Here is a 27,169-nt window from a genome sequence, read left to right on the forward strand (position 1 = left end):
GCCACCTTATTCTATTTTAAGAATTCTTTTCAAAACAAAGAAAAGAAAAAAAAATACAACATGATAATCATCTCAATTAATATGTCCAGCCAAGTCCTTGCTAAAGAATCATAATATTCTATGGTTTCTTCTCTCTCTTCTATATTAAAAAGAGTTATCATCCCTGTACTGACACGTATAGAGAATACCTTGAATGACCTTGAAAAATCCTATTCCTCAAAATCCAAGAAAGTAGGCCTCACGCTCTCTCTCAGATCTCTACTTTGGATTGGATAAAGGTCCTAATGAAGCTAGGCTTAAGGAATGGATCCAGCAGGCATAATTTCCATCTCCACATACATATCAACATGTGGCTCACTCAGTAATGTTGATCCATCTTACCTTCTTCACCCATTGGATACTTGCTACCAATTTCTATAAGATACTCCACCCATCTGATTGGTCACTCAAGAAATGACAGAACAAGTGAGTATCACGGAGCCACCAAGCCAAAAGCACAGTGATTTCTGCAAAAAAAAAAAAAAAAGGAAAAAAGATATTTAGTAATTTAGAGATGACAGGGCTTGATAAGATGATCCACTACTTTACACGGGGAATACACAGTTGCAGAAGACAGGCTTTTCTCTTGGAAGATAACAGATCAGATGTGCAAAGAAAGATATAACCCAGTTATTACAAAGGTAGGAAAACTTGTCATGGTTTTTGAAGTACCAAAATGGTGTGATTAGTAATCTGTGTATTTGGTACTTTGGTGACAAATTGGTCAAGCATTCACCATTAAAACAAAATGAATTTCTCCTGCGTTTGCCCTAGCACCAACAATAAACCTGCATGTGAACATATGAAGTCTTGAGACAATTTCTAATAGAAACTATGTTCTGAGTTCAAGCCAGGCCTTCCTTTATGAAGTGGGAAGCAGTGTTCTGGAGATGCCCGATCTTTGAGGAACAATAAGCTCAAGGACAAACAGTCGTATGGTGGGGGTGACAGGCGATGTCATCCCCATTCCAGGAGACTAGAGCATTGGGCTGAAAGCACTGCAGTAGTCATCCGGGTTATGTTTTGCCTCACTACACAGTACTCTGGGTTTTCTGTGCCGGGCTGTTCTGCCTGGATCTGGTCTGATTCATCTTCAAATCTACTAAAGTGTCTAACACATTCCCTAGCCAGAGCAGCTGTTCATATATTTGTTGAATGAATGAAAAGAAGTACATGAAGTATTTAAACAGCTGTTGTCTTTAAAAATGGGGGCACTGAACCAAGAAAGGTGTCGGCTGGCGTAGCTTCTCTGACAAGAAAACAAAGGAATACTTGAATGCCCTTCATCTCTAGAGCTTCTACCTTCTAGGACCAACTCACATCTGCATGGGGAGCGTCAACAGCAACTTTCATTGATTTCATTTATCGTGCTTTTTTTTCCCAAAATCTACTTTTACCTCCTCATCTTGCTTCCATCCAATGGTTCCTCAACTTCGTCCAAAATAAGCAATACACACCCTTCTTATTGAAGGACAGTAGATGAATTGAAAACCTACTAAGAGTTATCCTTAGCACCATGTTTCTGATAACTGTACCAAGAAGAACAATATATATATTGTTCTTCAATATATATATTGTTCTACAATATATATATATATATATATATATATATATATATATATATATATATATATATATTTTTTTTTTTTTTTCCTATGCTGTTGCCAAGATGTCAAGGGCATAGCAGCACTGAGATTATTTACAGACACACATGGAGTCATAGAGGAAAACCACGTGGAGCCATTCACTCGACAACAGCTAATGTATGGTGAAAGGGTCCTACTTGGCAACTATATTGCTTGTATCCAGTCCTCAAAAAATGGCACATGCCTGTAATCCTAGTGGCTGGGGAGGCTAAGGCAGGAGGATAGGAAGTTCAAAGTCAGCCTCAGCAACTTCAGGAGGCCCCAAGCAACTCAGTGAGACCCTGTCTCTTAAAAAAATATATTTTTTAAAAAGCTTAGTGGTTAAGCACTGCTGGGTTCAATCCCCAATACCAAAACCAAAACCAAAATAACCCCAGCAATAAACCACACACTTACTCATAATCCTGTGTAGACTCCAGGTAAATCTGAGCTGATCCTGGGTAACCAATAAAATATAGCAAAGGTGGTATTGTATGGGCCTCAGGTGAGGGTCAAGGAAGCACAGCTTCAAACTAAAGAGAATCATCCCTGAGCCCTAAGATCTAAAGTATTTGCCTTGATAGGTTTAGATTCTTTCCACCTTCCAGTTTCTCCCTTTCCAAATGGAAGTGGCTGTCTATTTTATGTCTGCCTACTATTATATCAGAGAAGCATATAATTTCTCTGGTTTCACAAGTTCACAGTTGCAGGGAAATTTTGCATCAGGATAAATTGTATGGAGTCTTTCACCATTCAGATGACATTTAGATGAGTCTTTGGACTTTAATATTGAAGTGGAAACAAGATAAGATTTTGATAGCTATTGGCATGAAATAAATACATTTTATTTGCAAAATGGCATGGGTTTTGAACTGACTATTTGGGACCCTGAAATTACACATGTTGAGGTTTACATAAAGTCAGGGAGGTGGAACTCCCACGATAATCCCATCATAGCATTCAAAAGGAAACTAGAAAATGAGCATGTTCTACTCTTCCTGCTCCCTCTCACTCTCCTCTCTCTCCATCTACCACTTTCTCTCTGCTTTGGAAGGATAATGAGAAGATGAGAAGATGACCACCTGCAAACAAGGAAGGAGACCCCCAACTCCAAGAATCAAATCTGCTGACACCTTCCTCTTAGACTTCTAAATATCTTCTTGTTCAAGCTCCTCAGCCCTTAGTATTATGTCATCACAGTCTGAACTGATTCCTACAGAGACCCTGTGGCCTGCCTTGTGCTCTTTGAAGGCTTGCTCTTGGAGAAGCCAGCAGGCATGTGTGGAGTCTCAATGCTCTGAACCATCATACCGTGAGCAATCATACCCAGCCAGCCAGATGCTGCCCACCTTCTTCTGCTTCAGCCAGAAGGTGAGTAAAGGTGCCACCTTGGACATTGCACCTCTTCAAACCTTCCCATAGCTCCCATCATCTCATAAACAGGCATAAGAGAAATCCTAGGAAGAACCACCTAAATGAATTCACAAAACTCGCAGAACTATAGGGGATAGGTATAAATTGTTGTTATAAACCACTTCAGTTAGGAGTGTCATGTTAGTCATCAGTAGGTAACCAGAATGCTGTAAACAGGGATGAAAAGGCACTTTCCAGGGGCCTCTACAATACAACCACCCTGAGTATCAAAAGTCCCACTTCGCCCAAGCTCAAAGGGATATGATTCTTGCTGAAGGTATTCAGCCAATAGCCCCCAAAGAAGACTTCAGGGTCCGTGTTTCTGCTATTTTCCTTCTCCAGACTACAGTCTGTCAACGATGCAGCTCTATCTGTCGTCAGCATGTTTTTAAAAGTTCTCAAAATGGATTAAAAAGTGAATTGGACTCCCCACATTGTCTTGCATTTTTTACCTCCCTGAAAAACGCTTTCTATAAAACTTCTTTCGCCAAAGCCTGCAGAACCAATGGAAAGTTTCAGAATTAAAGCAAAAAAGCAAAAAAAAAAAAAAAAAAAAAAAAGATGATGACAAGGATGAATCATCTGTGAATTCTCATCACTGCAAGCCTCTGCAAAACAGGAGCTGTGAAAATTTCATGTGCAACAAGAAGACCTCGTGCCTTAGATAGAAAACAATCAATTCAAGCATTCTAAGTTGTTCTTTGGGCTTTGGGGAGAGTAGATGGGTCTGAGAGAGCTCTGCGGGTTGGCTGTACATCTTCTCTCCGCATAGGCCTTCTCATTTGGGACGTTCACTTTCCCTCATCTTCCCCGCATCTCATGAACCCCTGGGAACTGGAACCATGTGTTCCCTCCTGAGCCAAGACGCCACAGTCCAGACTTGCTGCATCTGCCTCCTGGCTACTCTCAGGATCTCCCCACTTCATTTTTCCAGGCTTGCAAACCATTACAGCCCTGGGGTAAAAAACACACTCTCTCTCTCTCTCTCTCTCTCTCTCTCTATATATATATATATATATATATATATATATATATATATATATATATATTTTAATTTAGAGACGAGGTCTTAGTGAGCTGCTTAGGGCCTAGCTATGTTGCTGAGGCTGGCTTTGAACTCTCAGTCCTCCTGTCGCAGCCTCCTGAGCTGCCGGGATAACAGATGTGTGCCACCATGCCTGGCCATATCTTTCTCTTTGTGAACAAAATAAAACAAACGTTGTGGCTTATAGATCAACATGTATGGGTCCTCTTTGAGAATGTGGGCTCAGCCAAGCCAGGTGTATATCAGAATAATTGTCAACAACCCCCCAAATAAATATATTATATTATATTATAAATACACACACACACACACACACACACATATATATATATATATATATATATATATATATATATATATATATATATATATATATATATATTCATATGTGTGTGTGTGTTTGTGTATTACTGATGGTGGGGTTGGAAAACAGTCCCCTTCCATTTACTTCATGAGTGCATGCTGTAGGATCCTCAGACTTATGTCTGAATGTTCTGTGAGAACAACCCATTATAAGTACAACAGGGATCATAAGCTAAAAGGTTGACACCTCCAATTTTACAGACAGAAAAACTGAAGCTAAGTGATAAATGTCCAATTGCATAGGGCAAGAAAGTATCATAACGGGTGGGGTGCAGTTAGCTCATTAAGACATCCACTCCTTTCTACAAGTTATAAAGATGAGACCCACTTCCCAGGGCAAATCATGCCCATCCCTCTGGGATGTGGCCAAAGATAATTCCTACTTTTTGGCATAATGACACAACAGGGAATTGAGATATTCTGAAACAGAGCTGATTAAAACAAACCATGATTAAATATTCATATTTTGCTATTGTATAATCAAGTGAAAAGCTAGGTGTTTGAAACATTTATTAGGTAAAGAAATGGAGCAGTAGCCTTACATTTTCCTACCTTCTAGAAAGATCACGTTGCTTTGCTGATGTAGTTCTGTGCTTTTCTTGCTCTGTAAGCAGAAGGGGTTATAAGTATTCAACAGACCCCAAGTGCCTACAGATGAGACCTTTGTTTGGGGCTTTTCACATGTTCCTGACATCATCAAAGTGATGGTGAAATCAATTAATAATCACCACTGGGTGTTTTTCTTTCCTGTTATTGCTGAAGTTCTGAAACCATATGGCAAAGTATATTTTGTAGGATAGGTTTGTAGATTCTGATTTTTTTTTTAAATGGAAGAAGCAGATAGCTATAAAGTATGAGAGAACAGCAGCACTTAAAATGCAGGCTTTGCCTCTTTTAAACTAATTTGACTTTGGGCAAGCAAGAACTTTCTGTGCCTCAGTTTCCTCTCTACAAAACTTAGATCATTAATCATTTTGGAAGGTTATTATGAAGAATAGTGATAATAAATTAAACACCTCCCTTAATATAAACAGTCAAAAATCAATAACTATCATTATAAAATGGTAGACATTGCAATTTTACAATGGTACAAGATTCAAAGTTGAATCTTCCATTGTATGTCTGCTATTCATAAAGCCTTTTGGTATGCATACAAGTATTTGTATAAAGCCAAAGACTGGAATATTTGCATATGTTGATATGCAGTCACAAAACATGTAATTAATATTCATCTCTAAGCATTTTCCATACTATTCTTTTGCAATATGAAGAAATTGAGTCTCAGAGAAGCTCAGGGAGCCCTGGAAGCACTCTGGCTCAGCTAAGATCTCTGCTCACACTGTGTGGTTGAGGACGGCCAGCAGCCCATAGCTCAAACTTCCTTGCAAAATCTCCAAGACTGGCTACTCAGTGCCTGGATGGGGGTGATGCCCAAAGTCTAATTACAAGAAAACGTCCATAAAGAGTTCCTGGGCTTCAAATGGATTTGACACAGCAGCCCTTTAAATGAAACTCAACACGATTATCTTATTTCTCTTTAGCAGTTTTGCTAAGTAAGCCATGGCTTTAGAGGTACCTAATACAAAGTGACAACTTTTGCCGTTTTCCAAACGCCCGATGGAAGGGCGTAGAGAGAGTCCATTGTCACCATGGTAATTACTGCACAATACCTGACAGCCAATGAACAATCAGGAGGCTCAGGCAGCTGCTGAATCAGGCATTGTCCTGGCCTGATAAAAAGATTAGAAGCCCTGAAAAGCGGGGGAGCAAGATCTCACAGCTCTTTCCCTGGGCCCTGAAAGGCCCATTGTGCTACCACCATAAATTCTGGGTTCCCCGGGCACTTGGCAACTAAAGCCAGGGATAATAGAATTCTTGTGTCCAACAAAACAGTCCTTGTCCAATGCCAGTTTTATCAGCCACATTTACAAATGTCTTTCGTTGTACCCAAATAATTCCCTATTAGAAGGGCTATTGGGAGCAGAACTAAATAAATATTCACAGCCTTTGTAATATCTTTGGGAAATGAATAAACAAACAGTCATCTAGCATATGAGCAAACCTCCTGCTACTCGCTGGATGTTTTATCCCCATTTCTTACCCAAATTATAGAGTTTCACTTTCTCTTTAACATACTGACAATTGTCATATGGAAAGCTCCAGTTCTATCTCTGTATACCTGGTATATTGTCCTGATGCTTTGGCATGCATTTTTGAAAATTAAATTCCCCAACAGCACTGGGAGGGGCTTGATTTATTCCATCCCCACCTCCTCCAAGAGGAGGAAAGCAGGTGTCTGAGAAATAAAGAACTTGCCCAAGGTAGCCAAGCAATGATCACAGTGGGAATTCCAACCTGGATTCCCTGGCTCCAAAGGCCTGGCCCTTCTCACTCTTCCAATGTGATTTTTTCTACCAAATGAAAAAGAAGTGAAATAAAAAGGCAAAATACGTGGGGGTCATATAAGCACATCCACTATAGATACCTGTATATCCACACACAGCCTATTTATATTGTTCAACAACCTCAAACACCTAGAATAAAACAAAAATGCGAAGTCTTTCTCTAGGAGCATGTCTTTTATTTTCATTCAAAAATGCTAGCAATTTTGCTCTTTTACTTTCATCCTATGGAGATGGCAAACAAACAAAATTAATAACATCAAGCCTCAAAAAAGTTTGAAAGCTATCCACGTGGTTGACTGGTCATGCTTTAAAAAGAATTACTGGGTTGCAAAGCAACCAGTGGGCACATGACCGCATATGCTCTAGAACCACATTTACCTCTCTTCTGTGTTTTATTTTATTTTGCTTACTTGTCTCTTGGTTCTGATTGAAAATAATGCCCATGGCAAAACAGACACTGTCTTGTTGACAAAAGTCACCAACTAGAAGGAAAAGAATTTATATTTTAAAAACGACCATATTAAAACCCCAAATGGTTTCCTGTGAGGTCCAGCAATGACCATGCTAATTAACACAGCTTATGCATGTCTCTCAGGTCTGCCCCAGCCTTACCTACACACCTGACCTCCTCCCCAGTAAGCCCTGCAGTTGGCTGACGCTGGCAGGTCCTGCATCTAAGTGCCTCTCTGCACACACTGCTCCCTGGGCTATTCTCTTCCATTCTAGTTACTTAGGTGGGACTTCCCTTCACTTCCTCGGAGGGCTCCATATTGGATTCCCTTAATGTACTATATTGGTTTTGATTTTCCCATGGGTAGAGCTCTTTGCATAATGGATAACTGCTTCCATTCAACTCTGCATCTAAGGAAACTGTGAGGTATGTGAGGACTGAAATCACATCTTATATGCATCTCTGTTGGCCCAGGTCAGTACACTGCTAGCTCTCTACAGGGAAGGCTTTTGGAGTAGTCAATGAGTGATAATAGTTACACAAACAGATATAACAAAACTATTATATATATATATATATATATATATATATATATATATATATATATGTGTGTGTGTAATTTTCTAAAATATATAGAAAAGTTAAGTAATTTCCTAATATATACATATATAAAAATAGCTATTGACCTTTTATCTTCTTGTTTTCAGATGGCAGGTCTAATTTGTGATGTGTTTCCATGGATTATGATGCTGTACTCAATTGACTCAAATTAGTCAGCCTTGATAAATGCAATGAGATTCTATTTGGTTTGTTTTCAAAGATAGTTAAAAATCAGTAAGTAGGCTATTATTTTGCAATCAGCTATTAACAAGAAAAGTCAGGGAAACCAACAGGTATTTTCTGACTAGAATAACATGCATGTATTTGTGCAAGCATTGAGTTTGGAAAGGTGTTATCCATATTTTCCAAATATTCAATATGCTACATGCCAAGTGAAGCATTTTATCATCTTTGGACATTTAAGGCATGATTGGAATCTCATGCACATGATGTGTACATCTACTTGCTCAGGAGTTGAGCAGTAACAGACACAACTTAATCCAAACAGGAAATGACAATTCCTGACATTTAGTAGGAGCTTGTAAGATGCCAAATGCAAGGCTAAGCAGTTTCCTATAATATATAATTTAGTATTGTAAAAATATTTGAAGTCAAGTTTTTTTTGATATTTTCGTATTTCATAACTAAGAAGATGAGGTACAACAAGGATGAGTGAAGTTAGCTACAATAACAAAGCCACTAACCCAGGGGGCGGGATTCTGACACAGGCTGGTTGAATGTCTAACAATGCATCCAACTTCTATATTTAACTACATTCTTCAGATATAAACTAGGGCACTTATTTAGGGAAGTAGTCCAATGAGTTTAAAAAAATGACTAAGAACTATATCCCTTTACAGTGCTACTACACCATCCAAAGAAAGCCATTGTCAAAGAAGAACCTACAAAATATTGAAGGGCCACAACAATTTTTACCACACTCAAGAACAGTATTTCTAATTTGTTCACATCTAGGCAACTTTCAGTCAAGTAATCAAAATATCTGCAAACTTCTCTGGAGGAGGCAAATCTCCATATTCACAAACTTAGAGAAGCACATACACTCACACTGCAGTTTTAACTGTGTGTCCAAAGCACTTACAACTACCTTCTTAATGTAAGAAGAAGGGTAAGGTGCACCATCCGTAGATTTATGGTATAGCAGGTGAGAGCTTCTTCTGAGATCATAATGCTCAGATAGAAATAAAACAAGGTTTGTCAAAATTAAGTGGGACTTTCCTTTTGAAATGTAAAGTTACTTTTTTTTTAAAAAAAAAAGTCATTTTGTTATTTACCTCTTTTGAAACATTCTGAAGATACAAGCTGTGAAAACTCAGAATTATCTATGAATTTCACAAAGTCAAAAAATGTGTACATTTGCTTGCTTACTGTGTATTAAGAAGACAGAAGTGGAAACTAAATGCTGTAGGAAAACTTTTGAACAAATGAATACGGAAAGGAGGAGGAGAATCCTGGCACATGATCTCACCTGGGCACACGTGCGTCTGCAGGGCTGCACTGAATAGGAACTTGTAATTTTCCTTAGACACAGATTTGAATTTGGCCACAGAAAGGCTGACGTGAGCCAGGGAGAGAATCCAGTGGGCACTCTGCCTTCTCATCACACCTCATTAAGTACACTGGATTCATTCAGGGTCCACGGGAGAAGAAGGCCATTAAAATGTTTCAGTTTTAGTTTGCTGCCCTTTATTGGTGAAATAACATTCTTCACTGGTATGCACAAATTTTGATGATATTAAGGATGTTGGAAAAATCACCTGCCCATATCAAGAACCCAATTCTCTCACAGCAAGTTTTATCTAGGCTGGCCCCCCACATTTACCTCTGAGGCAGGTACACACACACACATGCATAAAACCTCAAAGGATCATTTGACTTTGTCTTTTTCTTTTCTTTTCTTTTCATCTTTTTTGTTAATTCCTTGAATAGTTAAAATTTATGTCCATGTCTACTATTTTAATTAGTAAAAACAAAGAACAAGGAGGAAAAAGAAATAAAACATCATCCGCCATGCTGGATTTTGATACGAGTTCTCTTTGTGCTTCCTTGTCTTTGATATTTGCAACTGTCTGATACAGATATAACATCTCTTTGTGTATTTGTGTACTACCCAAACACACACAAAAATACTACTCACAAGTTGATCATTTATCTCTGGAAATACTTTAGTCACTTTCCTGATCCAGTAAATTATGATATTCATTTGGCTCTGGGTACCAGGGTAGATGTGGTGAACCTTAAGTTTCTTTCCTACTTTGAGATTACAAAATTTTGTAATTGAAATAATCAATTCCCCTAGGTAAAGGCATCCTACTTCCCACCACCAGGGTTCTAATTTCATCTTTGGAAATATTGAGCCAGGGGTTTGTGCATCTCTGTCATCAACACAAGTTTATGACTTCATGATCCAAACTTAATATCATGATGATGGCCATCTTTAAGGTCTCTGCAGAAGACCTTGGGGACCAGCTGTGATGGGTGCAGGGGGGTATCTTTAGCATCTGGTGTGACATGCAGACTCTTTCTGAGTCCCTGACAAGATGGCACCCTCAGAGAAAGCCTACAGGATCCTATCTAGCCAAAGCAAGTGGCCTGTCACCCAGCAAGCTGAGATAGTTTGAAGAATTAGAGATCCACCCCCTGCTGAGGGAACTCTTGATTCCAGTAGAATAGTTTTCATTGGGGGCTCCATGACTTATCAGTTCTGTCACTTGAGACTCAGGCTACCAAAATGCCAAATGGGAACCATAACAGCACAAAGCCGTGGTGAAGCAAGAGTCAGTGTATGTAAATGACACTATTGTCTCTGGTACAAAGTTATGATTCATTAATATCAGTCAACATCATTGTCAAAGGTATCATTTTTTTCTGTTACAGAAGCTCAGTGTAAAGAAATTAGTGCAAGATCTGACACAACAGGGACCCACTAAATTGCTATATTTATTATTGGTATTAAATCACCATTGTCAAGACATAGGGAGCTCTGATGTCAATTCTCTTTCAATCCTGATCCAGCTGCTAAGATTTGCAGCAATTCCCAAACAAATCTCTCTGAACAAAGAGAAGGCACTCTCGGGCTTGGAATTCATTCAGTTGCATTGCTTCCCTTTAATTATGTCTATTTCTGGGGTGACCCCAAATTTATGACAAGAGGAACTGGTTGGACATCAATGAGATGAGTCAAAGGAAAACACTATGTAAATAATAATTAGAAGAAGTCCCCGATACCGTGAAGACACACCTGGGTGACTGAAGGGGTGAGAACACCCATCCATTGCATTGCATTTACTTTGCAGAGTGGGAGACCAAACCCCTAGTGGGAAATGGGGGAGGGGCAGAGCCCATGCGATCTCAGCAGCCACAAATGCCCCCTCCCTTCTGCATCTCAGCATCTCTGCAGAGCAGCCTCCTGAGCATCCCATGTCAAGCCAGGCATATGAAGGGACTTCAATGAATGATGGTGAAACTCTCCCAAAGATAGAGGAAGAAATGCAGGGAGAGACAAATGCCAATCCTGACGTCATGACACAGGAGGGAACAGAGTCTAATCATTCCAGAAAATTAAAATCTCTGGCCACTCATTCATTCATTCTCTAAAGCTCTGACCACTCATTCATTCATTCTCTATAACTCTGGCCACTCATTCATTCATTCTGTAAATCTCTGGCCACTCATTCATTCATTCTCTAAAGCTCTGACCACTCATTCATTCATTCTCTAAAGCTCTGGCCACTCATTCATTCATTCTTTCACTTTTTCCAACAATAACATATTAAGTATTTCTAACGGTTAGTGGTTCTGCAAGGATGATCACAGGCCATCTGGACCACGTTGAGGTGAGGCAGAGGAAGAGAGGAGGAAGGGAAAGAGAGGAAGAAAAGGAGGAGGGCATCTGAAAAGTAAAGCAGTCATGTAAGTGGGGGTCCTAAAATGTCCCGCCTTCTCTGTCTTCACAAGGGGGTGGTGTCTTCCCCAGAGCAAATATTGAGCCACAGAGGGGGCAGGTGGGTACAAAGAATGAAGAGAGCTCCTGAAAGAAGACAGAACTAAAGAAAAGTCAAGAAGTCCCTGACGACGTGATTGGATCTCTGAGACTGCCTATTTTTAGTGGCCTGAGCAGACTGTCTCATGCGACCTTGAAAAAATTATGATGCAAAGAGAGTCCATGAATGTTCTCCCAGCTTCTCATGGGAGTCAGCTCAACATCAGATCCCCTTCCTCAGACTCATGGCTAAAACCGATAACCTCATTAAAGGACTCATCATAACAGATATGACCCAAAAGCAAGCAAATGGATTGACACCAACAATTATCTGTCTTCTTCCTTGTTTGTCACAGAGATTTTTAAATATTAGGTTCACTTTTTCCTAAGCAGGTCTAATTTTTCATTACGTGTGTTGTTTTGCATTCCAGCTAAAATTCTACCCATTCCCAGCAATGAAAACATATGCTTCCATCCAAAGCCATCTTAATTATTTAAATTATTTTTAAAGTTAAAAAAAAACAGAAAGGAATTACGATATTGACTAATTCTAGGCTTCCCCGTGCATGTTACGAGAACTCTTTTGTCATTGGAGAAATAAAGCTTTACAGCTGTGACAGGCTGGCTCAAAACAAAGTGACTAACTTGATGTCAAGGCCCCCCTTGGTTTCTCGATTCTTTTAATAATCCAATTCTTTTGACCCCGATTGCCAACAAGAATTATATCATTATTTTCCCATTAAAAAAATATCAGAATTTCCTTGTTGCAATAGGAAATGTTTAAGTAAAAAATGAAGGTCACTCTGCATGGAATCACAGGCCTTCCCCAAGGTTGCAATTTCACTGATTAGAAAGCAATGTGGAAAAATTTCTCTGTGCTCCTCTGCCATGGTTCATTATGAAATAAACTCTCTACTGCAATGACGCTAATGTAAAAATATTCCTAAGTTGCATCCTGAAAGGAAGGAGAAAAATAAAGATGCTTTATGAGTCAGAGTATATAAACTGCCGGTGAAGTCTTCTTTTCTATCTTTCTCTTCAATGTTTAAAACTTGATCTGGCCTAGAAATAAATTTGCAATGTTACCAAATCTCATCATCATGCAACCCAGAGTTCTGCAGTATAGATCCCTGAGCTGGCCACATCCAAACTGAAGGAGCTTTCTGATACATCAACACCCTCCTCCAATTTCTTGAACATTCAGGAAAACCTACCCCACCTAGAGCTGCCAAAAGGACTAGCCAATTTCTCCCAAAATAGAAACAGGAAAATAGTTTACAATGCTAAATGATGGAATCATCAAAGTGTCAAATTAAATATTGATACCAAAAATTGGAGTCTAAAATACTCGCTGGTGTCGGGAGAATGCAAGAGGGGAGGTCAGCAACTACCAAATTGGTAGCGGGAGCATGAGAAGGATATTCCTGGAAGCCTCTGCATTTTATTTGGTGCCCTGATCCCATGCCAGCCAACCATCTATGGTGCCTACAGAACGGTGCAGGGGATGGAGCGCCACAATGCTGAGCAAGTTTGGAGCCTGGCCCCTAATGAGCTTGCTCTGGATCTAATTGTGACTTCACTTATTTCAAACCTGGATAGAATTACCCAGGACAACACGTGAGGTTTGCTCCAGCTCAAGATAAATTAGCCAGTAACAGGGGAACAAAGCCAACTGGCGTACAGATCGGGATGGCCAAGTTCAAGTCCACGCCCTGCCCCTGTGTGTCTATGCACAAATCCCTTTACCACTTGGAGCCTCAATTTCCCCATCTAAACAATCAGGGGGTGAGCAGAGATGATGTCTTAGAAAGCTGGAAGCTCCCTTATTCTACGGTGCAACAGACTGGGCGAGGGACTTAATTCCACAAGTTCCTTTCTTCATCTGGAAAGGGTCCTCTCTGATGCCTAACACAGGTTGCTCTGATGATTAAAGAAGGTAAAGGACACACTTAGCCCACCCAAACACACAGCGGATTCTCAGTAGACTGTGCCCAAATTAAAAGAAGTCAATAAGGATAATATCATGGGTTGGAAACCCCTGCCAAGATGGAATCCTGATCACTTTTCTAATTCCTAGCACCTGCCATAGGTCAGGCACATAGGAGGTGCTCAGTAAACAGATAATTGTTAACTGATGAACTCTTACTGATTAGAAGCTTTGATTGGCAATTCGGCACAGAGGATTCATTTCAAATGGGGAAGGAGATTGGTTCTTCAAGTTTATTAATGCAGCTCATTTAGAGAGAATATTTTTCAAAATGCAAGGAAGGTGAGATGGTGGCGAAAAGGTCAGACACACTGGGAAGTGCTGACAAGGCCAACCTACCACCTGCTCCTGAGATCAGCAGAGGCCAGAGCCAAAGGCATGAGTCACCACCGGGCAATGCTGAGGCTGGGGACCAGTCCCAGGCCTCTGCTGGCCTCTTGTAACTGTCCCCATCGAGCTCTTCATTCATTGAACAAGCGGTCCAAAAGGTCCTTTCAGTAATCCTGGTCCCCTTTGGCAGAAGAGAGGCAAATAAAGCTGACACTAAAAGCAGACAATGTGAGAACCGGAGCTCAAGACCAAGTGCTCCCAGCAGAAAATGAAAGGAGGTCAAGGCAGGGAGACCAGCAAGCCCCGTTAACTATTTGGTACAAAGCCACAGGACCCTTCCCAGAGCAAAGTCCTGAAATAGCAACAGAAAAGATCAGCATCCACGTATGCACCCGCACTCATGTGTAGAGGCTTACACATGCACTCACGTACACACACACCTGAGATGCAGAAATCACTCTGAAATGACAGAGACCACTCTGAATCCCGATGAGAAACCCATTTTGATCCATTTATTATGATGAGCGAGGGGTTACGCGGTGGCTCTCTGTAACTAGGTCAGACACCAATTGGTAGTCAACTCCACAGACCCAGGAAGATTTAATGAGGAGGAGATCAGACAAAGACAGAAGATGGAAATAGTGCCCCGAGCGCGTGTCCCCCAGACTCTGCAATCTGGCAAGGGAACCCCGTCCACACCGTTTCTCTCACAGATAGACCAGAACAAACTTTGTGAAACTCCTGAGATGAGGATCCGCAGTCCCAGCCAAGCCATTGACCAAGGCTCTGGCAAGTAGCAACCAGGCTGCAAGAAAAACAGGCCCTGAATCAAATGACAAGGGGGACCTGAGCAGAAAGTCCAGGTACAGCGAAGGCACACTGAGCCGTAGCTGTAATGGCACGAGCGGGACATTAAAAAAAAAAAAAGAAAAAAGAAAAAGAAAAAAAAATGGCACTGCCAACCTAAAGCTTGTGTCTACAAAAGCCAGTCCCCTTTGCCAGGATCTATGTGTCACCGTCCCCACCCCTCCTCTGTGCTGGGCAGTGTAACTGGCACTTGCACTCAGGCCGGCAGATGGAGAGGCCAGGCCCGACCAATCCAGCGCCTACTCACTCTACCATCAGGAAGGTCACCGAGCAGCAGTTGGCCACCTAGGGTCTTCCTTGCCACAATCCAGCCACGGCAATGCCATCGCCAATGCCATCGCCAAGAGGACCCTTCTTTTCTTCCATCTCAGGACACTTCCTATGGGGCCATGGAGGGCCACGGTGCTGTGAGATGGGCTCAGCCTAGCTTTGTTCTGGACAGCCCAGCCTGAGAGGCGGCAATTCCCTGGCACCACTGGCAGCCCTGTGAATGAGCCACTGTCGTGAGACACACACTCACTGCTAATGAGTCCCACACAGACACAAGCAAGAGAGGCAAATGCAGTGGCTGCCACAGATGAGGCAGACTTTAGGCAGACACAGGGGACGGGCAGGGCCACAGCATTTGCTCTGCCCACCCTGGCAGACGGACCCCAGCCCAGTGTCTCTAAGCGCCCCAGCACAGCAGCAAAGACCTGGAAATATCTGTCTTCCTTGAACTCATGGCACCTGCTCTCCCCTCCTAGCCCAGTTAAGTAGAAAATAGCACCAAAACTTTAAATAATATTCTCATTTCATTGTTTTAAAGACCATTTAAACAAACAAACAAAATGCCAAAGCACTGATTATCAGAGCAAGTACACTTAGCAATGTAATACCTAAGCAGTGAGGGAAATAAAAAGAGTGAGTGAACTTGCTTTAGCACTTGGCGGCATAAATTCATTTTACAGGATTCCATTGTAGACGGTGACGACGTAAAAGTCATCTCTGGGGCAAGTTGCCTGGATTCGAATCTTTTCTCATCCAGTTGGACAGCTTTAGACCAGTTATCATCTTTTCACTTATAAAATGGAGATTAAAATGGTCCCCCTAGCAAAGGGTTCTTGCAAAATTGAAAGACGTTAACTCCCACAATGTGCTTGGCACATAGCTTCATAAAGGTCACCTTTTGATCACGGTCAACGTCATTAGTATGATTTATGTTGGCCAACTGAACCGGTCTTGGAGTTTACATGTTCAGGTTACCATGCTACATTCTTTGTGCACAACACGGTTATTGAAAATCCAATGATATATAAGGAAAATCAATTTCACTGGCTGAAAACTCAGAAAATTTAGAGAAAAGAAGAAACCAAAACTCCCAGACCTCCATCTATCAGCTTTTCCTGCTTTCTCCCCCAAAGATCCAGAACACAGAGAACTGCAGATGTCCAATGATGTTTTAATTTTGAAAAATATTGCATTAAATATTGCAAAAGCTGATATCTGCACTTCCTGGTGCTCTCATAAATTGTACACCTGCGGCCAGAGACTCTGTCACTCATCCCACGGCAGCCCTGGCCCTCGGAGCGAGCGAAGTCCTCCTCTTTGTTGGGAGGTGCTTCTGCCACTGCAGTGTGCAAGTCACTGGGCACCTCATTAAGTGCACATTCTGCTCCTGCAGGTCTGGGCGAGGGGATGAGGTCCTGCTCATCTGATAAGTGCTCAAGTGGTGCTAAGGATGCTGCTGGTCCATGGACACTTCCAGGATGCACTCAGAGGAGTGAGACCTTGGAAGAGGCTGATGCTTGGCATACAGGCGGGGGGGGGGGGGAGGCAGTGAATACCTGAGTTACAATTTTCAGTGTCTCTTTGATGTTGGGGTTGCTTTCAGACAAGTTGAAAATTCTTTCATTTTTTCAAAGAACTGCTGTTGGTAATCTAAGGCAAATACTTGGACCCAGAGGTGGAGAACATTTGTTGTTTTGTTTTGTTCTAAATCAAACAAATAGAATAAAGAAATACCCATTGATGCCTGATGACTGCCCTTTGGGGAGTTCATTTAAGTTTCTATTTCCCTTGTTCCTTCTCCTGGCTGAAGAAGCAGAAGTTGGAGTGCCCCAGAGGAAGGGGTTGGGCATTGGTTAGCGTCGCGAAACCCCTAAGGTTCCAAAGGAATAATTACTGATAAGAGCAATCAAACAGTCAGTTTAATATATACCTGAATTAACTGTCTTTTACTTGTCCTTCAATAAAATTCCAGAAGAACAAGAGCTCAGAATTTTGGACTTAAGAACATGGGGTTTAGATGAAGACTCCATCACTTGCTAGCTGTGTTACCTCAAGCAAGTGGCTTAGCATCTCTGAACCTTGTATTTTTTTCTATCTGAATTGGGTCCTAATAGTGCCTGCCTTGCCAGGACTATTGCTATGAGATAACTCATAAATGTGTGCATAGACCATGTGAATGAATACTTCCCAGAGTCAAAATATATATATATATATATATATATATATATATATATATATATATATATATATATATCAAGAACAACAAAAAAGGTACCTCCAAAAGTTGAACATTTGTAAGAGCAATGCCTTAGATATATAAGAGCAATGCCTTAGATATATCTGGCTTTCTATTTCCAAGTCCAGGCTTTTTCTCAGATTGTGTGCATGTGTGTATATATGATAAGCCAAATGTATTTAACAGAAAGAAAGAGAACAATGTGAATAACAATAAAATTTTCATAATAGTTTTTCTCCTTATAAATCCTTGGTAATTATTGTATATTGCCAACTTTACTAAGGAAGCATTAAACCATCTTCCATCCTTGGGTGGAAGAAACAGCTAATTGTTTGAATTGAAATGCATGTGCTTTCAAAAAGAAGAAAGCAATCCCTAAACACACACACACATACACACACACATACACACACACACACACACACACATACACACACACACTTTCTCCTCCTCCCTCAGATCTCACACACTCTCTGGCACATAGCACTGAGTCCTACACATGGTAGCTCAGGGCAAATATTAGCAGCTGATTTCACAGAAGGAAAATCATGTGTGGCTGATAATCTGCTCATCACTCCACCGGGTGGGGCTGTGCTTTGCCAGCCTCGCCTGCCAGTCAGATTAGAATACAGACCGAGAAAACAGGATGGAAAGCTATTTCACTTCCACCATTGTATGGGGCAGACTATCTGACAGGATTCCTTGTTACTGACAGAGACACAGAAACTCAGGCAGGGGATTAGAGGAATCCACACGTGACAGTGGCTTCTCAGTTGATACTGTCCCAAAGCCCTTCTGTACTCTCCATGTGGGGAGGGCCGGCTCTCATCAAATCCTCCTTATGGGACCATCTGTGTCCCTGCCCATGTCATCAGGCCCCTGGGCTCCCACCCAAGCATTATTACAAACTGTCCTCTTCTGCACACTATAGCTGAAGGCTGTGGGCCACTGCAAAGAAACCTTCTTTCATTAGGGATTTCTCTGTCTGCACAGGATTTATGATGATCCTTTGGCAAGGACCTCTGAGTCACTGGCTTTCACAGGACAGCCAAAAGAGTATTTCAGGAGAATCTACCTCTAACAAGCCACACAGCCCTGGAGATTTATTTCCCCGGATGAAACGGGCACAGCCTGATGCATCCAGAATGCAGCCCTGCACGGGGTGCTGAGGCACAGCCAATGAAGGGGACGGAGCATTGGCTGCACCAACTCTCGCCCAAATCGCCACAGGACCCTGGGAAGTCAGTCAACCTCTGTGACAGACCTCACGCCACCCGTAAGCTAGAAATGACATGGAGAATACCTCCCTCCTGGAGATGTCCCGAAGGTTAAATTGTTGAATGGAATGAAGTAGCTGGTGGAACCCCCACCTTATTTATGGGTGGGGACTCTTATTTTTGATGAAGGATGTGTAACAAGAAAGCAGCAGCTTTGACTGACAGCCTAGTGCTTCACCTTTGGGAGGGGCTGTGAGTGGCAAAGTGACGGGTGCCCCTGTGCCTCGAGAGTTTGCCAGTGAGAAGCGAGCCCCTTGAGGTACAGCAATTGTTTTTCTGTGACAGGAGCACAAATCCTGCCTCCCCACTCCATCACTTGTTAAACTCAAGTTTCATTTGTACCAATTCTAGACAATTTTCTGTGATTTATCTCCCACCAGCCAAACCCTCTTCCAATTCCTGCATCTCAGCTTGAAAAGCATGGCTGTGTTACTATTTTTTATTTATTTTTTTGACAAACTCAAAAGGAGCCCCCTCCCACTCCCAGGCTCCTCAGAGCTGCTCCTCCACCTGCAGCAGCTGTCAATCATGCCCCTTGATGGTTCGCAGGCTGGGAAGACAGAGAATGCGTAGAAAAAAGACAGAGGCAACAATACCTTCCCCGAGTCAGTGGGTGCGCACAGTATTTCCAGTCCTACAGACACTGCAAGGTAGTGTCTGTCAAGAGAATGTTTCTAGGGGCAACTGAGACTTTAGAAAGTCTAACTCCCCAAGAGTCATCTAGAGAGTAACAGGGGTAAGATGGGAGCCCAGATTAGCCTGACTGCACGTCCCTTATACTGTCCACAGCACTGTGTTATCTCAACATAGGTAGGGGGAGACTCTTGTTGGCTTTCACTGTCCAGCAAATCACAAAATTGTCAAGATCTCAGCAGGCCTAACTTCTGGCTCTACCATTCAAACTTATGAATACCTGAAACCACCTAAACTCTCTAAATGCTGTTTTTTAAAATCTGAGAAAAATGGCTATAAACATTTTTATACATGATTACACATGGATTAAATAAGATCTTGGAGCAAAGAGTATGCCACAATGTAGAAGCTCATTACATGCATAGTTTCCTTTCTTTACTGCAGAGAAAAAAAAAAATATATATATATATATATATATATATATATATATATATATATATATATATATATATGACTAGGCATGTGCTCATTTCCTTACGGAGGTACATGTGGCAGAAAAGTGAAAATTTAATATAAAGAAAATAATTAAAACAATGTAAATGAGCGTATGCCTAGTCCAATCATGAAAGTAGTACTCTAATGCAAAACACACACTGGCAATAGAGAAAAAAAAAGGATAAAATTAACCAGTGCTCCATCTCACCCACACAGTGTCCTAACAGGTTCCTTGCCGTGGAGACAATGAGAAAAGAAAATTATGAGGTCCCCGAAAAGGATGTATGCAGATTTTTACAATCAACACACTATGCTTAGAGCAGGAAATCCTTTTAAATTAAATATTAAGTCATTACACTGCGTTGAAACTCCGCAATATCAAGTTGCACAGATATTGGAGGGGAGCAGAGATTTAAGATCTCAGAGGCTTTTCGGTTCCGCTGCAGCATCTTACCTCTTCACCTCGAAGACAAAGCAGGCCCTTCTCAAATAGTTTCCGTTCAGTTTGCGTTATCCAGAAATGCGTCTGTACATTCCCTGCGTGCTTCACACTCGTGTCGACTCCATTCAGAGGTAGAAACACAGAGAGGTTTAGTTTAAATGTTTCTGAAGCAGAAAGAGGCAGTTTGGTGGATCCTTGGATTCTTGGACTATAATCACTTCCAGAAAAGCCAATGATGGCATCGTCTCTTCCCTTTGCTGGAGAGAGATTCTGTATATTTTGACAAGATAGAAAAATGGAAGGAATCCCCCTGACACTGAGAGGGAAATGTTGAGAATGTCGTCTGTGATGTTGTTGTCCACAGAGTTTGCACTTTCTGGTCCTCACTCTGCTCTTTTCCATGTGTAGAAAAACAGTTGACAGTTCCCTGAGTGAATAAATGCACATGTATTCACTGAGCTCAAAACCTGCCTTCTCCTTGGGATGTGATACCTGAGTGTCCCTAGTGGCATCAGGCATGTTTGATATACCAATGATGACAGGATGTCATCAGGAGAAGCATCAGAGAAAAACAGGAGCTTGGCTTTGTGTCATACCATCTGCCAGATAGAGGCATAGACAGCGCAGCCTCTCCCCTCCAACTAGAGATGAAACTATTCCCCCACCCAGCCTTGCTGAGAGTAATGATTTTTTTCCCCAGAACTTTCCAGAAACTTTATAGGATGACATACACTCCATCTCAAGCTCTAAAGAATTCTAATGCAATAGAGATTTTGATGAATAAGTCATCAAACATTGATCAGGTGCTGCTGGAAGCTAACTTTGCATAAAAATCAGGAAGCATGGAAGCAATAGAGGTACCCAGGGTTGGTTCCTGAAGTCAGCAGACCAGACTGATTCCACATCCTTATTTCCAAAGGAAGAAAACTGAGAGAACAAAGCTGAACTATTGCTATCTGGGGAATTTTGGGTAGCAGCTAAACTGGAACCCAGGTCTTCTATCTGCCTGAATTGAAGTGGTACGTGATACAGAGGGTTTTGTCTTCAAGTTTAACAGCATTGTCAAAATGAATTCCAACTTGGATGGGAAAAGTGACAAAACCCCCATCTCATGTGATTCCGAGACTAGGAGTGATCTGAGTCACAGGAAATTAGCAAAGCAGTCAACTTCATGAATTTTGACAGAGCCTTTCATGTGCAGACACATTGTGGAATTCACTCAAGGAACAACGATTAATGAGAATGTACTATACACCAGGTGTGGGGATACAATGGAACATGTAATGGATCTCTGAATGCAGTTTGCAGCATAGATGGTGATTCCTAAGAGGTGACAAGTGGGAGTGAACACCTGACACAAAATTGGCGGTCAGGAAGAGCATCTCTAACATATCTATTTAAGGGCAGAAAGACTTGAAGGAAGAAAAAACTGGCCATGGGGGAGAAAATTGTATCTTTTCCTATCATGGTTTGCTTTAGATTTTATTACAAAGAAAAGAATAATGAGCTTTTTCTCAAGATGTGCGTGTGGGGGAGGAGGGCTTCAAGTGTCAAACTCAGGACCTAGCACATGCTAGGAAAACACTCTATCACTGAGGCACACCCTTCACCCCAACATAGTTTCTAAAAAGCATTTGGGAATACATGTGTGTTTGTGTGTGTATACTTTCACTTTGTTTCTTGTAATGGAATCTTACACTGTGTGCCTACTCATGTGTACCTGTGTGTGCATGAGTGTGTACACGTGTGTGTGTGTGTGCATGCATGCACACATGTATATTTTCCAATCCACATTCTGCTGTGAGTCTCCCAGACTCTGATGAGGCTTAGTTGCTTATGTTCTTTAACATGGACTGACAATAACACATCTTCCACAGCCTGGTTCTTCCCTACCTTTCGTGATTCGAAGAGTGCTCTGCACTGGATTCGGTGACCCCGTCACACCAGATGAATTTCATTCCTTGAACACGCCAGGTATGTTTATGCATCTGTCCTTTGCATAACCTATGCTCCTGAAGGTCTTGAAATGACCTTTCCTTGCCCACTGGGCAAATTAAGTCTCCATCCTTAAAAATCCATCTCTTTTCTCTAGCTTTCTCTGCCTGCTTCATTGGGTGGAAAAAATCGATCACTCTCCTGGAAACCTCTCTTTCCTTCAAATAATTCTCACCTCACATTGCATGATACAACTTTCACATTTCATTTATCCATCCTCTTTTTTTTCTAATTATGCAAGAATGCATCCTTACTGTCTAAATTTTAGAAAATAAAATTAATAAATGAGAAAACAAACATTTCCTTTCACTGCTTTTTCTTTTTGCTATTTTTTAAACACAATGGAGGTTTTCCTTCTATTGCACCTGACTTAATATATAACCTGAACATTTTCACACACCAACACTAAACCGTCTTGGGGAACCCTCCCTCTAATGGTTGCATAATTGCTTGTCAGAATGTATAACAAACCATATAAACCATTCAACCCCCTACTATTGGGCTACTGGGTAATTTTAAATTTTTCCTATTATAAGTAACAATGCAGCAAACTTAATTGTGCATTAATCTCTGTCTGCACTCCCTGCTTATTCTTTTGGAATCACTGTTAAGAAGGGAAATTGCTAGGTCAAAAGACATGGGGTTTTAAACCTCTATGTACATATTGAAGATTATTTCCAAGAAACGATGTTTTAATTAATGCATCCACCAGCATTATAATGAAATACACATTACAATCCATTGCTCATCACAAGAGCAGTAACAGATTTTTTTAAAGGATAAAATACATTTCTCAAATTCCTGCTTCTTTGATTCTACTAGTAACATAGTGGAATTCTTCATGTGAGTATGTACATGTAAGTGTATGGGAAATATATTTATTATTTCAATCTTTTCCTTAAAATTTTAATTTATCCATTAAAACTGCAAGCTCTGAAAATTATTATAGGAAGTTAATGACAGTCCGTAAACGAGCCATTCAGTGCATCTGCTCTCTGCTAAGTAGCCATGCCATAGTGCCTATCAAAATGATGGCTTACCCTGGTTGTCTTGGGCAGCTAAACAGAGAAGAGGTATCAGGGACAATTGGGGCCCAGATGCTGCTCAGTGCTTCTCAAACTGTAGTCAAAGTTCACCCAACATTTTCTCACCTTCCCACCTAGCTGAGGTTCTACCCAGAGACTGTGCACAGGAGATTCCCACCCTTGAAGTAACCATGCAACTGTTTTCCCACCAACATTCTTTTCAAGACAGTTTGGTTTCTGGGTTGTAATAGGTTAAATTCCTATCAGTGGCACCCTGACATCTAGCCAAGGGTAGGACTTAACTGAGTTTGTTCTTCCCCAAGTGGCTGAATAGGGAGCTCATGCTTAAACAGGTATCAGACATATAGGCAGAAAAAGGCTCAGACCCAGGTCTCACTAGGACATTGTGCTGCCTATAGGATGAGGTAGCCCAGCAAGCTCCTCAAAGGAGAGGGAGCATCCAATTCCATGCAGGTTCTGAGGACAGATGTAAAATATGCAAATCACATCACTGACCAATCACAGAAGCCAGACTGGATGCCTGAAGTTGTTCTTTCCTCCGATGCCCACACTGAAGTCAGGGTTAAGCACTCATTTGCCTCAACCCAAATGTGAAATGCAAAGTCCAGATTCAACTGACTTCTAGGGAAAAGAAGCCATCTAGAAAGGAAAGATAATTTGCTAATAAACTTCTAGCACCACCTTCTGATATCCAGTCCTTTAGTCATTTATTCACTGGTCCACAGAATAACAACCAATTAAAGGCAAAATATGTAGAGGCTCACATAAGGGATTTGGGGATCAGGAAGGTCTGAGTTTAAGTGCAGAGACAACTTACATCAACTCGGATATTTTAAACAAGATGCTCAACCTCTGTAAGTCTGATTTTCTTCCCTGTAACTTGGACTATAGGCACTGCAGGGGGTCAAATGGAAAGGTCTAGGAGGGCGTGACATGGCAAAGCATGGCACATAGTGCTCCCTCGCTGGAGATTTCTCTTGTGATAGGGAAAAATAATTTAGTGTGTATAGAATATGTCTCCCATGAACACTGTTTCCAAAGGACTTGAACTTTCAGAGCAACCTTGAGAGATGTTGCACTTTTTAGTTTGAAAATGAAGACACAGAAAATTTGAAAGTCTCACACAAACTACCCAGATTTGGAGTTTGGATGCAAGTTTGTCTCCTGCAAAAACCATGCTCTTTCCAAGGTACCAGTCTGCCTAGATTAAATCAAAGCCATGACGATGCAAAGAATAATAAAAGAGCCTTGCTTACTCACTCACTGACTATTTGGAGAGAGGATGTGAATGCAAATTATGATGCCCAACGTGGTCAGTCTCATCCTGAGCCAGGACAGCACAGAAGGAGTGAGTGGGGGTCAACTTCACAAGGAGATGGAACCAGGTGGGCCACACCAGTCCTCACTCCTTTGGAAAGCTGGTTCTTCAAAGCTGAGAAGGGTAGACTCAGATGGCAAGGATGGGGAAGGCTGGTTATTACCTGTTACCCCCAGAAAACAATTGCCCTGTTCACAATGTCAACAGTGAGGGCTAAATTTGAGAAACCTTGCATGGCAGGTGTGATGGTCAATTTGGATTTTCAACTTGATTGGATTAACAGATGCCAATGATTAAGAGGCTTCTGCATGTGTCAATGAGGGTGTGTCTAGGAATGATTAGCATGTGGGATAGCAAATTGAAGTGCACACCCTCCCTAAGCCTCAGCAGCACCATCTAATAGGCTGGAGATTGAATAGAATAAAAGTTGGAAGAACAAGGAAGCAACAGAAGATGAAAGCTTGAATCTTCTAGAGTGGGTTCTTGATTGCTGCTACAATTGCTTAAGGATATTAGTTAGATTCTCGCCCATTCACTCTTCCCAAGCAAACTCTGCCAGTGATTACCCAGGGAGTTTCCAGAAGCCTTCAGTCTTGGACTGGGTCAGCATCATTGATCCCTCTTTTTCTGAGGTGTCAGCATCTCAGACTGTGTGGCAGCTCCTGGTTCCTTGAGCTCTGCAGCCTGCACATGGCCGTTGTGGTCTATCCAGCTTCTGGTTTTGTAAACCGATCTAATAAATCCCCTTTATATAATCATAGTTCCTGTTGATTCTGTTCCTCTAGAGAACCCTGACTTATACAGTAGGATAAATGATTCCATTTCTTAAATGAGAGGGGATAATTGGGGCCCTTAGAGATTTAACTCATCCCAAAAGGTCCACCTAAAAGATAACAAAGGACATCAGGCAAAACTGAACCACAGAGTTTGAAGAAGCACATGTCGGCAGTGGGGAGAACTGCCATATAAGTGGGGACAGTGGTAACCCCCACGGAGTGTGAAGGCTTCGGGGAGGGTCCTGAGTGTCTATCAGAGTGACAGAAAGGGGCTAATGGTGCTAACCTTGTAACTACTTGACTGCTTAAAAATTTTAGTTTTCCACATTATATTTTACAATGGCATAGTTTAAAATAACACCAATAGCAGAATAAAAAGCTTTCTCTTCCCACTTTGACTAGGTGTTAAATGGTGAGTAGCTACAGAATTTGTTTAAATAAATTCATTTAATTAATTAATTATACTTTGTACTAGGGATCAAACCAAGGGGCACTTAACCACAGAGTCACATCCCAAGCCCTTTTTAAATTTTTCTTTTCTATTTTTCTTTTAAATTTTGAGACAAGTTCTTGCTAAATTGTATAGAGTCTCACCAAGTTGCTGAGGCTTTGAACTTGTGATTCTCCTTCCTCAGTCTCCCGAGCCGATGGGATCATCAGGCATACAAACTGAGCCCAGCTTTAAGTCCTACTGATTCAACCAAATGTACAATTTCTTCTCCATGTTTCCCATAGACACTGAAGAATTTATTTTTGAGCTTGTTCAGTCCTTTTGCTATTGCTAGACATTACCAGCCAAATTCACATGGAAGCCAAAGAAACAGCAGAATAAACAAGCCCAGGAGCTTTGAAATCAGATAACCTGAGACATCACCTGAGGTTCTACCTTAGTGGGTTCACTCCACCTCTCTGAGGTTGAGGTTTCTCCTCTGTGAGATTAGTAATTACCCCTTCTGCATGAAGCTATGGGAGTGTACATGAACAACATTCCTTGCATAGAATTTAGCTATTGGGTAATTCCTAACATTTGTCCATCAAGTGCTTAACCTGTGTCTAAACTAATCCTAGAGGCTGGGGTACAGAGAGGTCCTGTGTCTACCTGTTGATCTTTCATAGGAAGACCTTGAGTTCTATTGCTAGTGAGATTCACTAGCAATTTCTGAAACTCACCTCTTTTAGGAACTACAATTACTCCCAGTTTAAAATGAGGGAACCAAGGATCAATAAAACCGCAGTGCATATCTATGGTTACATGCTTTAAAACACCACTTTAGACATTTGCTGATTACCAGGGCCCCGGAACAGCACTTTCCATTCATTAATGATGAAAAGCACCATGTGAAAGGAAGGTACTATCATTATTCTTTTTTTTTCAGGTATAAAACATAAGGCTCCTAGATATTCTTTAACTTTTCTAAAAGCTACACAGCTAGTAAATGTCAAAACCAAGATTCAACTCAATTAGCTTTAACTTAGGAACCTGTCATCTAGTAGAAAACTCAATGGTTCTTGTCATGCTATTTTGATGCTGCTTTTAAGAGACCAAACCATTA

This window comes from Callospermophilus lateralis, chromosome 11, assembly GCF_048772815.1.
Source record: "Callospermophilus lateralis isolate mCalLat2 chromosome 11, mCalLat2.hap1, whole genome shotgun sequence".
Taxonomy (NCBI): domain Eukaryota; kingdom Metazoa; phylum Chordata; class Mammalia; order Rodentia; family Sciuridae; genus Callospermophilus; species Callospermophilus lateralis.